Here is a 15788-nt window from a genome sequence, read left to right on the forward strand (position 1 = left end):
AGTGGGGTGGTATCAAAGCGGGGTTGTATCAAAGCGGGGTGGTATCAAAGCGGGGTTGTATCAAAGCGGGGTGGTATCAAAGTGGGGTGGTATCAAAGCGGGGTTGTATCAAAGTGGGGTTGTATCAAAGCGGGGTTGTATCAAAGCGGGGTGGTATCAAAGTGGGGTGGTATCAAAGCGGGGTTGTATCAAAGCGGGGTTGTATCAAAGCGGGGTTGTATCAAAGCGGGGTTGTATCAAAGTGGGGTGGTATCAAAGCGGGGTTGTATCAAAGCGGGGTTGTATCAAAGCGGGGTTGTATCAAAGCGGGGTTGTATCAAAGTGGGGTGGTATCAAAGCGGGGTTGTATCAAATCGGGGTTGTATCAAAGTGGGGTGGTATCAAAGCGGGGTTGTATCAAAGTGGGGTGGTATCAAAGCGGGGTGGTATCAAAGCGGGGTTGTATCAAAGCGGGGCTGTATCAAAGCGGGGTTGTATCAAAGCGGGGTGGTATCAAAGTGGGGTGGTATCAAAGCGGAGTTGTATGAAAGTGGGAAGGCAGGGGGAAAACCGGTCATCATTGTCAGCAGTTATAAAGTGGCAGTTCTAGTTTTATATTGATTTTGCAATTTCATAACTTGCATATTGTTGCATCTCACACTATTACTGTAACCTATTATTGTCATTATTGTGACCAATTATGGTAGCCTTTTATTATTGTAACGATCCTCATTTTTCATATGGTATACATGCCTGCACTTGTACTTGTAATTTTTTAAAATAAGTATTACTTTTTAATACATTTTATTTATTTGTACATGTCATTACACTCATTGCAATTTATTGTTTTTCATTTTCGTGATTTTCATTTTATATTGTAAATTATTCACAATTCAGCTTCTGGCTGTGATGATTTGATGATGATAAAACCATGAGTTGAATTGAACCATGGATTCATGTCTGACCATGGAAACACATCAGTGGGATGTTTTGACAATACTGCCAGAATGACAGGGTGAGATTGGGATTTGTAAGAACTGAAAGATGTGCCAGATATCAAAGTAACAGGCCTCAACCTTGAATGCAATTTATTTACTTTCCCACCTGGATCAACACGCGTGGTTGTGCCCAATAAACGGATTATTGGGTCATCAGATTGATGCTTTTCTGCTCTTTTTGTTCCCATAACAAATATTCATGGTCGAGCATGAACTTAAAGAGTCCCAACAATCAAGACATTGTGATTAATGTTTACCAATCACCAAGTTATTTGGCAGCTAAAGTGAAAGTGATGGAAACAAACAGTAGATTTTCAGCAAAACGACTTCAGAAACCTCACCTTCAGTAAAATTCTCCATAGCGATTACCACTTCCTTAGAGATGTCACATTCATGTGTGCCAATCACCGTTACTGTCAGGAAACAACATAGTGGAGCACAAGTTAAGATGGCATAAAGAAACTCATCCAAAGTTAAACACCTTTAAACATTCATGATGAACACGTTAATTTTGTGTGACCCTTCCGATGACAATTAATCAACTGGGTGACAAGTTAGTGTTTCACAGGCAGGGCGATTCTGTGTGCTGTCCCTCGGATGGACGTTAAACCGGCATCCCATCTGCTGACATTAGTCGACGTGCGTTAAGGATCCCATGAAGAGTCATGATCCCATGATCCTTCATGAAGAGTAGGCGAGTTATTAATGGCACCATGTAAACATTACAAATTGCTGCCTTAACTTCTGCTAGGGAGGCAATGGCAAAACCACCGAGTGCAACCCTTGCTCAGGAAGCTGCTCAAGGTGGCACCGACATTGTTTGACGGAGTATGAAGAGATGTATTCAAACGGGTGCTTGCAAACTTGACCCATGGTTTTATTGAGTTTAAGAAAAGTAAATAGTCTTATGTTTGTAGGGGTAGGTAAGAAAATACCACAGGAAAGGTACAACTGTATAGTAAGTAGCATGGACCGTGCGACAAACCGGAGAATTTCAATGTAATAAGCAGGGGAAATGAAGCCCAAGGTTGTTTAATTGTGCATCATGCGAGGAGTCATGCTGTGCGGATTAGCTATGGGGTTTAAGGCTGATTTTCCCCAGGGCGTGCCTTCCCTCCAATTTTCCCTAAACGTTTTTGCTGACACCTTTAAATTACAATTACTGCCGACAAAAGCCAAGAACGAGCCAGTCGGACGAAGCCACGCCCCCATTGGACCCAATAAGGCAAAAGACCCCGCCCAGAAGAGGCGGGGAAACAATGGGCGAAGAAGAAGGCTGGCAGGCCATGCCCCGAGGTGCGCGATTGGCCCATAGGACGTGGGCGGTTCGAACTGGGAGGAAAACGACACGATTGGCTCAGGAGAGAAGAGGGAGAGTGTGCTTTTTTGCTGTAGCTTGAACAGGACGCTGGTCATTTTGGAAACTGAGGGAGAGAGCGGTTTTCTTTGGGAACCGCCGTGAGGAGGTTTTGGCGGTGGTGCTCTACGGGGGCGCTGGGGCACACGCTGTCCTTCCCCCACAGTGGCAACGTAAAATAACATTGGAGCGAATGAAGACCGTCCTCACTGCTCACCACACGGCTCTGGCGCCTTTGCCTTCGTCGGCCGGTGCCATCTTGTGCGCTTCGGCGCGAGAGGATTGGACCGCTGCTGGCCTCACAAAAAGACCCTTTGAAGACAAGATAAGTGCCGGCACAAAAAGGGATTTTATTTTATCTTTCCCCTGTTTGAGTCGGTGTGTGAGGTACCTCAAATTAGAATTTAGTTTTACCTCAGTTTTTATTTCGCTATTTCCGTCCGCGATTTATTTTGTTACTAAATCATTTGTGATGTACTACAATAATAAACGTGAGGGGGAGGGGAAGGAAGGCGTGAGGGGAGGAAGGAGGAAGGAAGAGGGAGGAGGAAGAAGGGAGGAGGAGAAGGGTGGGGGAGGGGGAAAAGGGAGGGGGAGGGGAGAAGGGGAGAGGGTAGGGTGGAGGGGGAAGGGAGGGGGGAGGGGGAGGGGAGGGGGAGGGGGGAGGGGGAGGGGAGGGGGAGGGGGGAGGGGGGAGGTGGAGGGGGGAGGGTGAAAGGGAGGGGGAAAGGGAGGGGGAGGGGAATAGGGAGGGGGAAAGGGAGGGGGAAAAGGGAGGGTGAGGGGGAAAATGGAGGGGGAGGGGAGAAGGGGAGGGGAGAAGGGGAGGGGAGAAGGGGAGGGGTAGGGTGGAGGGGGGAGGGGGAAGGGGGGGAGGGGGGAGGGGGTAGGGTGGAGGGGGAAGGGAGGGGGGAGGGGGAAGGGAGGGGGGAGGGGGAAGGGAGGGGGGAGGGGGGAGGGGGAGGGGGAGGGGGAGGGGGAAGGGGGAGGGGGGAGGGGGAAGGGGGAGGGGGAAGGGGGAGGGGGGAGGGGGGATGGGAGAGGGAAGAGGGGGGGATGGGGAGGGTGAGGGATGGGAGGGTGAGGGATGGGAGGGGGGAGGGGGAGGGGGGGGGGTAGCAGGGAAAATGGCCTTAAAATGCCCGTTATTGTTTCTTTCAATTCAGTAGCCTGGTGTTGGCTTAGCGGTTAGGGTGCCGGCTTGGGATCCTCGGTTTGAATCCCAGTCGATCGCTGAATTAACGCCAGGGGGTTGACTCAGCCTGTCATCCTTCCGAGGTCGGCAAATTGAGTAGCAGTTCACTGGTAATTCCCTGTGTGTCGCAAAAGGCGACGAACAGGGTTGGCAGCAGGAAGGGCATCCGGCCATAAAAGATTGCTTCAAAAAGGGGACCACGGTGCTCGAAAAAGGCAAACCACTGCTCTGTGGGGAAAAATGGCCTCGAAAGGTGGTTCTTCTTCTTCTGTTTCTTTCAATTCCCATTCAATTTGTTCCAACAATTCCCACTCCCTTCTCGCAATCTTTAGTTCAATCTACATCTGGTCTGTGCTTCAATCCATGGACGGATTCAGATTAAACTTAGTGTATGAGTTGGGTTGGTGACAAGAACAAGCAGATTCGATGTTAGAGGTCTGGATGCAGATCCGGCCTCTCAGTGGAAAATAAAATGTAAACAGTTCAGCCTGGCGGAGGTATGCACTCCACCGAGTGCAGTTTTAGTGCATATTGCGACAAGTTTGAATGAAATCCACACTTACCAATGTTTGGATGATGAAGTCTTCTCATCATCCGAGCTTCTTCCAAGAGCTACAAAAGAAGAAAATAAAATAACCTGCATGAAAGGTTAACTTTCTCACTCTCTGCAGACTTGGAAAAATCACAGACTGGTCAAACAAGTGGAACATGTCTTTCAATCCTGACAAATCTCACAATGTCTCTGAAAAAGACCGTCTGGACAACCCTCCCATCTATTTTCTCAACAATCCTCTCCAAGAAGTTCTGTCACTCAAGCTCTTGGGTCTCACTATCTGCCATGATCTTTCCTGGGAAAATAACATTTCCAAGCTGGCCTCCAAAGCCAGTCGCCGACTGGGCATCCTCCGCCGTGCGAGGTCCTTCCTTCGCCACCTGAGCTCCTCACCACATACAAGGCTTTCATCCGCAGCTCAATGGAATACTGCTCTCCCCTCTGGGCTGGTGCCTCTGCCTCACACCAAGCTGGGCGTCACGCTGTTGAAACCAAAGCATTCAGAATCATTGGAATCTCCCATGATGAAGCTGACTCTGAAGGGCCTTTCACTCACTCACCGCAGGCAGGTTGGTGGTCTTTCTGTCTTCTACCGACTTCTCTCTGGCCAAGCTCCCCCAGCTTTGTCTGTGCTCTGTCCGCCAAATATTCCTCCAGGTCGCACAAAATCTGCCAGCAACCCTCTTATGGTTAAACTGCCAAAATCGAGCCTCTCTGCTCACCTTCACTCTTTCATTCCCCTTTTCTCCCGCCTCTGGAGCAAACTCCCTCACTCTCTTCAATCCCACTCCTCCCTCCAAGTCTTTAAAACAGCTGTTCACCACCATCTGTCATCTTCCCCCATCCTTGATCCTTGATCCTTGATCTTTTCTACCCCCATTAATTCACCCCAGATCCACTTTTTTGAAATACCGACTTCTTTCCTGGAAGTCCGAGCAGTGTCGATATGTTTTATACCTCTCCACATTCACACAAACTTACGTAGTCTTTCTCCTCCACACATTTTGCCTTCTTCAAAACAACCTGTAAGAAAAAGCAAAAGGTCCAGATGGGAACATCTTAGACTTAGCTACAATGTGGAAAAACAATTACAATATATGACAAGTCAGGAGACGACGATGGTTCACGAGCGAGCGGTATTCAATGACAAAGGACGGACGATAACCGAAACAGGCCCGGACAGGCTAGGCCCGGAAATGTCAAAACGAAGGTTACTGACCTTGAAATGAGATAGAAAATAATGTAAAATCAGTTATGAGGTTAGTCAGCGACACAATACCGAAAATTCGGTTCGATTCCGACAACTTTGAAAATTTGACCTTTGCGACCTTCAAACGTCAAAGCTCGAAGATTCTGAAATTTGTTGGAAAACTTGTATTTCATGATGTATGTGATAATATAAGATCATGTACGACATTTCACCCAATCAGGAAGCGAACAATGTCATAAAACCATCAAAAATCGACTTTTCTAAATTTCGTGACCTTGTGACCTTGGGGCGAAAATGAAAAATCGAGCTCCGTGGGGCTAGACAAGTGACATTAGCCTAACCAAATACCGAAACCCCTGTCAGATTCCACCAACTCCCTCGGAGAAGATGAAGCTTGAACTCGATTACCCCCTAAAAAGACATCTTTTTCGGGCGTGGCTCCGCCCACAATGGGTGCAATACGCCCACTCGAGGCAGGACACAACTAGATCATGATATCAACCTCCCACCCAAGTTTCATTAAGATCGGATGATATCATCGGGTAGTTATGCTGCGGACAGACAGACACACACATAGACAGATGCACACACATGACGAATATCGTGGTCACTTGATAACTCGTGAACCAATATTTGCGTAGCAGCCAAGGAGTTTATGGTATTATCCTTCATCAAACGTGTATTTCAAAATACCTCTCCAAAATACCTCTCGATTTGTAATTCAAAAGACCTCAATGCACTGGAAAACGTGGGGACAGGAACACTGCTGTACTCTCCTGTAAAGAGTGGGACTTGCAATTCCCTCTCCCACCTGGAGGCGGCGCTACATGCCACACATTTACATTGAGGATTTGCGTCACCCCAATGAGAAGATGGAGGTGATGTGGGTTGGGCAGCAGAGAAAATAATTGAATATCAGGTTGGAAGGGAAAAAGATCAGACAAGGAAATAACTTTGAGTATCTGGGGGGAACAGTGACCAGGGATGGTAAGTCAGAGGCAGAGGTACAGAGGAGGATTCAGGTGGGTGCAAATGCGTGGAGGAGGGTGGAGGGAGTAATAGCAGACAGAAAGATTTCAAGCAGAGTGAAAGGGAAGGTTCTGATGTCGTGTGCAACGCCGGCATACATTTATGGTCTGTAAATGATGGCACTGATAGAGAGACAGCAACAGAGGCTGCAGGTTTGTGAGAACAACTGGGTCAGGAGGATTGCAGGAGTGAATTAAACGGCAACTTTCCAAATTTTCCAAATTCAATGGCGACGATTGTTTATTTGGATTTCACAAGTATCGTGCGATGTGAGACATCATTCTTGTTTGTTACTTGCGAAAATCGAAGATTTTTCCTGCACCAGTACTGTATATTGGTTGGTCGCTTGCGTTATTCTTTCTGTCTGTTTGTTTGTCTGTCTGTCTGCCTGTCAATCGCCAACAGGTCACAATTTTAAACCGATGTTCACAAAACTTCACGAATTGATACAGTTGGTCATAAGCAAGAAGCATTTTGTTGTTTTAAGTCAGAAGGTCAAAATAAGCCAAAGGTCAACAACGTAGGTCCAATTTTTTAAATCTTCAATTTTCATCTTATTGACTTGGAATTTCAAGAGGATTTGTGACTGAATTTGATTTCATAATAGGTCACTGAACTCGACCACCAATTATTTTTGAGGTCAACATCGGCCAAAAGGTCAACATAGGCCGAATTTCTCAGATCATTAATTTTCATCTGATGTGCTAATTTGGACATTGAATTCAACAACCAATTATTTTTGAGGTGGTGTCAACACAGACTAAAAGGTCATCATCAGACAAAGTTCAACTCACGTGGAATTTCGAAGATCCTCAATTTTCATCTGATAGACTTGAAATTTGAAGAGGACTTGCATATCATGTCAATTCATGCAACTACAAAATATTTTTGAGGTGAAATTTGTTTCATGGATTTTGCAAGTGTCGTGCTGTGCATGACATCATTCTTGTTTGTCTGTAAGCAGGATATCTCCAAAAAGTTATGGCCGCGTTTGGATGAAACTTTTGTGGACAATTTGGGTGTGTAACAAGGACGAATTGATTCGATTTTGGTGAAGATCCGAATCCAGTTATGGATACCAGATTTAAAGTGATTCATCTCCATTGGGAGAACGGCCAAAAACGAAACATATAGTACAGCATCTCAAAATGTTGCGGACGAATTCGGATGAAACTTGGTGGACGTATTGAGTGTGGGACAAGGAAGAAATGATTCGATTTTGGTGAAGATCCGAATCGGGATACAATAATTCTTTTTAGTTTTTTTTACAAGTGATTCTTCATCTTGGAGAGATGGGGCCAAAAACGATGTAGAGAACAATATTTCAAAACAAAACTTGGTGGATGAGTTGGTTCGGTGACAAGAACAAGCGTAACGCCTAGGTCCCCCGTCGGGGAAGTGATGTGAGTTGACAAAGTGGAACACGCAGAAAACATGCTATGATATGATATTTCGCTCACAAGGGTCAGACAAACATGGAGGCGGCCATCTTGGATTTTGATGTGGCGACCCAATTTTCAATAGCGTTCTTCTTTATGCCTAGATACACCCACACACCAGAAGGTACTTCGCTTATTTTTCAAGATATTTCGCTCACAAGGTTCAGACATATATATGGTGGCGGCCGTCCTGGATTTTGACGTGGCGACCCACTTTACAATGGCGGTCTTCCTTATGCCGAGATACACCCACACACCAAATTAGAAGTTGGTACTTTGCTTATCTTTCAAGATATTCTTCTCACAAGATTCAGACATACATGGCGGCGGCCATCTTGGATTTTGACGTGGCGACCCAATTTTAAACAGCGTTCTTCCGTGTGCCTAGATACACCCACACACCAGATTAGAAGTTGGTACTTCGCTTATTTTTCGAGATATTTCGCTCACAAGGTTCAGACATATATATGGTGGCGGCCATCTTGGATTTTGACATGGCAACCCAATTTTCAATAGCGTTCTTCCTTATGGCGAGATACACCCACACACCAAATTAGAAGTTGGTACTTCGCTTATTTTTCAAGATATTCATCTCACAAGGGTCAGACATATACATGGTGGTGGCCATCTTGGATTCTGACGTGGCGACCCAATTTTCAATAGCGTTCTTCCTTATGCCTAGATACACCCACATACCAGATTAGAAGTTGGTACTTCGCTTATTTTTCAAGATATTCATCTCACAAGGTTCAGACATACATGGCGGCGGCCATCTTGTATTTTGACGTGGTGACCCAATTTTCAATAGCGTTCTTCCTTATGCCTAGATACACCCACATACCAGATTAGAAGTTGGTACTTCGCTTATTTTTCAAGATATGCAGGTTACAAGGTTCAGACATACATGGCATCAGACATACATGGCGGTGGCCATCTTGGATTTTGACGTGGGTTGCACCCACACACCAAATTCGAATGCGGTCCTTCGCTTAAGCACGCACGCATGCATGCATGCCTGCACGCACGCACACACGCACACCCGCACGCACGGACGGACGGACGGACGGACACATGGACGGAGGGGAAAGCCATAGTCCCCCTTTCGCTCCGCTGAGCGACGGGGGACAACAAGCCAATTAGATTTTTGGTTCAGGTTCGAATCCAGGTCCGGCCTATCATTGAGCCTGGTGGAGGTAGCCGCTCCACCGAGTGCTGTTCTAGTTTGTTCAATGTAATTACATCGATGATGGAATATTCCACAGGAATGATGTGGAGCCTGTAAGTTGAAAGAAAAAGCATCTTTCATCGAGACAGAAATAAAGGAGAAAAATTCAGATGCAGGAGAATCTCCCAATGCCCTTCTTGCGTGTGCCCTCCGTCGCGTCCCTCCACCATGTTCTATCTCGCTCTCCCACGAGCTGTTCCAGCTCCCAGAAAGGGAAAGGAAGACAAAAAGTACACCACAAGTTTGTACCTGTTCTGCAGAGGTCATGTCCATCGCTTTATAAATATTTCGACGGGTGTCTTTTCCAATTGTGGAGATGATCTTCCAGTCGCCAATCTGATAAAGGCACAAACAAAACTTCACTACAATGCTTCTATTATCATAATAAAAGGCAGTGTGTGTGTGTCTGTGTGTGTGTGTGTGTGTGTGTGTGTGTGTGTGTGTGTGTGTGTGCGTGTGTGTGTGTTTGTGAGAGAGAGAGAGTGTGTGTGTGTGTGTGTGTGTGTGTGTGTGTGTGTCTGTGTGAGAGTGTGTGTGTGTTTGTGTGTGTGTGCGTGTGTATGTGTGTGTGTGTGAGAGAGAGATTGTGTGTGTGTGTGTGTGTGTGTGTGTGTGTGTGTGTGTGTGTGTGTGTGTGTGTGTGTGTGTGTGTATATATATATATGTGTCCTTCATAATTTCAAAACCATGAAACCTAGCGGCTCCAAACTTTGTGTGCATACATCTCGACCTCCAACACCAACAGAGTGCATGAATGAAAACTGATGAAGGGGAGGGGAGAGGAAGTGAGAGGGGAGGGAGGGGATGGGTGGAGTGGAAGAGAGTCGTGAATCCCACCAGAAAGAAAATAGTTACCCCCGTCGTTTACCCGCCCTTCTGTTTATTTCTGCACTAGCCCCAAGTACAATACCTCAAGGATTTAACATGGGAAATGATGATGATAATTGTCCTATTTGTCAATTTGATAATTGTCAATGCTTCGAGCGGCCTCATGGGTTTATTTTAAATTTGATTTGATTTCTGTTTTCCATGTTGGTGGTCGTGGGAGTGATTTCCCACTCGACTAGAACAAATTTGGTGAAAATCTGATGACATTTGACAAATGTACAACATTTAATGACAACGTCAGACATTCAGGAGCTGCATCATTCTCTCTTTTTGTCATAGTTGTCGCAATGGCTCCAAATGTTCTTCAGTACCTCACAGACACATTTTAACTCCGATTTGATTTCTGTTTTCATAGTCGCTGAGGTCGATAAAGACCCCGGTAAAACAAATTTGGTGGGAATCGATTCAGTTTTGATTACAATATAACGACATGTGGTGAGGCTTCTTTTTCCCTCTTCCTCTCTCTCTCTCTCTCTCTCTCTCCCACACCTTTCCCCATCTCCCCCCTCCCACTCCCACTCTCCGCACTAACCCTACCTCCCTCCTGGAGTGTACATTTTAGCGACATGAGTTGAGGCTTCGCCATCTCCCCCACCCCCTCTTTTCTCACTCCCGCCTCTCTCTCCCCCACTCTTTCCCCCTCCCTCTCCCCTCTCCTCCTACTCTCCACTCCCCCCTATCCGCTGCTCCTCCTCCCTTCTCTTCATATTCTAGACACAAAGCAACTCCGAGTTACGCGGCAATGTCTGGTACCTTTGCTAATTAATATCGGATGTGAGAGAAATAATGCAGCTGCAATTAAATGATAATTTTCACATCAACTCAACAACCATCAAAATATCGATCAAAAATAAATTCAGTGCAGACAGACCCCGACATTAGCGAAGGATATGTTCCTGGAATATGCTGCGAATGTTAGAACCGTGAATGTGGGGGCATTGTTTCAATGTGAAAAGGGGGGATGTGGTTCCGGATTTGTGGAAAATTCCTGGCGGTTCCTGATTTGCGGAAAATCCGTGAATGTCGCGGCAAATTCTGCGAATGTCAAGGCAAATCCCACGAATGTCGAGGAAAATCCCACATATGTCGAGGAAAATCCAACGAATGTAGAGTAAATTTGTGTGAATGTCAAGGAAAATCTGTGCTTGTCTGGGAAATGTTTCAATGGAGAAAAAGGGGACAGCTAATTGCATTAATACATGTGGTGGAGTGTTTTAATTCTGGACAGTAACCTGCGGGGGATTATGAGTTAAGCAGCTGGTGGAATATTCCATGAAGCTATCTTTACAGTGTGAATGGTGGAACATCCTGTGAAGCAATGTTTACAGTGTGAATGGTGGAACATCCTGTGAAGCAATGTTTACAGTGTGAATGGTGGAACATCCTGTGAAGCAATGTTTACAGTGTGAATGGTGGAACATCCTGTGAAGCAATGTTTACAGTGTGAATGGTGGAACATCCTGTGAAGCAATGTTTACAGTGTGAATGGTGGAACATCCTGTGAAGCAATGTTTACAGTGTGAATGGTGGAACATCTTGTGAAGCAATGTTTACAGTGTGAATGGTGGAACATCCTGTGAAGCAATGTTTACAGTGTGAATGGTGGAACATTCTGCGAAGTTCTGTTTACAGCGTGAATGGTGGGATATCCCGCGAAGGTTGCTTCTGGCGCGGCTAAATAATATTTATGTAGCCGCGAAAACGCGAAGCATGGGGCTGCAAATGCAGAATCAAGTTATGCTAGCAGCTCGTGGAAGATGTGTTTTTTCGCATGTCAAGTTGTTTTGTGCTTGGCTGGTGGAAGATCTGTTATTTGGAACTGTCATGCTTGCGACTCGTGGAAATGTCTTTTTTGCGCCCACTAAAAACCACGAATACACGGGACACAGAACTGCGAATGGAGAAGCAGGTTGCAATTTATAAACTGCAAATAAATGGAAACCGGGGATGTTGAGACTGCGAATGTCGGGGTCCGACTTCATAATAAATTGAAGAAAATAAGTAGATATCAGGCGCGGATCCATGATTTTTGGTTGCGGAGTGCAAAAATTTACATTGCCCTGAAAAATAACATTTTGCAAGGGTGTTTCATTTTTTGGGGTGGTGCTTCTTTTTATCATAAATTCTAGACTATTCCAAATAGACAAAGAACCCCATCATACACTTGAAAAGAAGTACTCTAATGAAAAAAAAACGTTTCCTCAAACCTCAACATTTATTTTAATTTTGGTCTCATCATAAAAATCTGTTGCCTGTTGTATAAAAATCCAATTGAATGAATAGCAGACGTTGCATATAATTAAACAAGTGACATAATGATCAAAACAAATCAATGTCTGACATTTTGATCAAGATATGACATGGAAGTGACCGTCAATCAGAATTATGGTTTTGCAGTAACATGGTAAACTGTGACAATGTTGAACGTATAAAACAGTCACATGCTGAACGTATAAAACAGTCACATGCTGAACGTATAAAACAGTCACGTGCTGAACGTATAAAACAGTCACGTGCTGAACGTATAAAACAGTCACATGCTGAACGTATAAAACAGTCACATGTTAAATGTATAAAACAGTCCCATGCTGAACGTACAAAACAGTCACATGCTGAACGTACAAAACAGTCACATGCTGAAAGTATAAAACAGTCACATGTTGAACACATAAAACAGTCACATGCTGAGCATATAAAACAGTCACATGCTGAACGTATAAAACATGTCCATGTTGAACGTATAAAACAGTTGCATGCTGGACATATAAAACCGTCACATGCTGAACGTATAAAACAGTCACATGCTGAAAGTATAAAACAGTCACATACTGAACGTATAAAACAGTCACATGCTGAACGTATAAAACAGTCACATGCTGAACGTATAAAACAGTCACATGCTGACCGTATAAAACAGTCACATGCTGAACGTATAAAACAGTCACCTGCTGAACGTATAAAACAGTCACATGCTGAACGTATAAAACAGTCACATGCTGAACGTATAAAACAGTCACATGCTGAACGTATAAAACATTTCCATGTTGAACGTAAAAAACAGTTGCATGCTGAACATATAAAACAGTCACATGCTGAACGTACAAAACAGTCACATGTTGAACACATAAAACAGTCACATGCTGAACGTATAAAACAGTCACCTGTTGAACACATAGAACAGTCACATGCTGAACGTATAAAACAGTCACCTGCTGAACGTATAAAACAGTCACATGCTGAACGTACAAAACAGTCACATGCTGAACGTATAAAACAGTCACATGCTGAACGTATAAAACAGTCACATGCTGAACGTATAAAACAGTCACATGCTGAACGTATAAAACAGTCACATGCTGAACGTATAAAACAGTCACATGCTGAACGTATAACACATTTCCATGTTGAACGTATAAAACAGTTGCATGCTGAACATATAAAACAGTCACATGCTGAATGTACAAAACAGTCACATGCTGAACATATAAAACAGTCAGATGCTGAACGTACAAAACAGTCACATGCTGAACATATAAAACAGTCACATGCTGAACGTACAAAACAGTCACATGCTGAACATATAAAACAGTCACATGCTGAACGTACAAAACAGTCACATGTTGAACGTATAAAACAGTCACATGCTGAACGTACAAAACAGTCACATGCTGAACACATAAAACAGTCACATGCTGAACGTACAAAACAGTCACATGCTGAACGTATAAAACATTTCCATGTTGAACGTATAAAACAGTTGCATGTTGAATGTATAAAACAGTCACATGCTGAATGTACAAAACAGTCACATGCTGAACATATAAAACAGTCACATGCTGAACGCACAGAACAGTCACATGCTGAACATATAAAACAGTCACATGCTGAACGTACAAAACAGTCACATGCTGAACATATAAAACAGTCACATGCTGAACGTACAAAACAGTCACATGTTGAACGTATAAAACAGTCACATGCTGAACGTACAAAACAGTCACATGCTGAACACATAAAAGTCACATGCTGAACGTACAAAACAGTCACATGCTGAACGTATAAAACATTTCCATGTTGAACGTATAAAACAGTTGCATGTTGAATGTATAAAACAGTCACATGCTGAACGTACAAAACAGTCACATGCTGAACGTACAAAACAGTCACATGCTGAACGTACAAAACAGTCACATGCTGAACGTACAAAACAGTCACATGTTGAACGTACAAAACAGTCACATGCTGAACGTACAAAACAGTCACATGCTGAACGTATAAAACAGTCACATGTTGATCGTACAAAACAGTCACATGTTGAACGTACAAAACAGTCACATGTTGAACGTACAAAACAGTCACATGTTGAACGTACAAAACAGTCACATGCTGAACGTACAAAACAGTCACATGCTGAACGTACAAAACAGTCACATGCTGAACGTACAAAACAGTCACATGCTGACCGTATAAAACAGTCACATGTTGAACGTACAAAACAGTCACATGTTGAATGCTACGGTCAACATCAGCTGTTGTCTGAGAGAATATCGGGTGATCCACCTCAAGACATGTGAAAAAAAATGATCGCTTTTTATTGAAGGGGAGGTATTGGGGGGGGGGGGGAGGGGAATAGGGGGAGGGTGGCGGTGACAGGTGAGCCCTCCATGTCCCCAATGGATTCACCCCTCCATATCTTAAATATTTTGACAAGTTAGTGTTTGAATTTCTGATTGGAGAATGCTTGGCATCTATTTTCGTCGACTCATACTTTTGCACCACACTGTAGGAGATCCAATGTCTTACTTACCAGGGCAGGATTCTTAATTTTCTGATTCTTCTTCCCCCGCTCGATGGCATCACTCGAATGACCTTCAAAAATGAGGCGAAAATCAACACAATACTGATATTGTGACAGAACATCAATGGGCAGAATACGTGTGTGTGTGTGTGTGTGTGTGTGTGTGTGTGTGTGTGTGTGTGTGTGTGTGTGAGAGAGAGAGAGAGAGAGAGAGAGAGAGAGAGAGAGAGAGAGAGAGAGAGAGAGAGAGAGAGAGAGAGAGAGAGAGAGAGAGAGAGAGATCCAGCAAAAGGTTCATAATATGGACTGCACACTTGTGACCAAACGCCCCACCTGTGAAGCACCAATTTGATTTTATGAAACATGGATGGAACATGGATTCTTCAAGCAGCCATTAAACACCTGAACTGGTCTCCCATCTCCACCGTCTCTGACATCAACTCGCCCTGGGAATTCTTCCAAAGTAAACTGCTCTCTCTCATGCACAGATTTATCCCATCTCATCTTCAGTTGTCACACCCTTCCTCCCATCCATGGTACACTGATGCTTGTGGTGAGGCAGTTGCCCTGAAACAACTTGCCTTCGCCTCATGGAAGGCAAATACAATGGAAGGCACTCTCAGTTCCTTCCACAAAGCTTGGTCAAATTGTGTGTCTACCCTCAGGAGTGCCAGGTAGCAATATCTCAACTCTCAAGACTGAACTCTCAAACCTGTCTCCCTCCTCCAAATCCTGGTGGCATCTGGTCAAATCTGTTTCTGGTGCTTGTTCCTCCTCTATCCCTTCCCTTACCTCAATCGGCTACACAGCTGCCACTGCACATGAAAAAGCTGAATGCCTCAACTCTGAGTTTGCCTCAAAATCTTGCGCCCCAAACCCATCTCTCTCTGTACCCACCTTACCCAATCACACCCAGCTGCTCCTGGACTCTGTGTCCTTCTCTCTCGACAAGGTGGAGAAGTTTTTGTCAAACCTCGACTCTGATTCTGCAACTGGACCAGACAGCACCAGCCCACGGGTCCTAAAATCTTGCTCTACTGCTCTACCTCACCCTCTCTCTGTTCTCTTCACCCTCTCCTTTGCTCAAGGTCCTCTCCCATCTGCTTGGAAATCAGCC

The 15788-nt window shown here is 44.6% G+C and overlaps 1 long non-coding RNA gene across 1 annotated transcript; it reads right to left on the reverse strand.

Annotated features, from left to right (window-relative positions):
* Positions 1–1323: 1323 nt before the first annotated feature.
* LOC137428698 (uncharacterized) lies at positions 1324–14712 on the reverse strand. The gene is made up of 5 exons (XR_013623324.1): positions 14681–14712; positions 9235–9321; positions 5064–5105; positions 4093–4141; positions 1324–1390 (listed from the first exon to the last, which is right to left on the reverse strand). It is a non-coding gene; the product is annotated as an uncharacterized LOC137428698 (long non-coding RNA).
* Between the last annotated feature and the right edge of the window lie 1076 nt (positions 14713–15788).

The sequence above is a fragment of the Myxine glutinosa genome, chromosome 5, assembly GCF_964187855.1.
Source record: "Myxine glutinosa chromosome 5, kmMyxGlut1.1, whole genome shotgun sequence".
In the NCBI taxonomy this organism is placed as follows: domain Eukaryota; kingdom Metazoa; phylum Chordata; class Myxini; order Myxiniformes; family Myxinidae; genus Myxine; species Myxine glutinosa.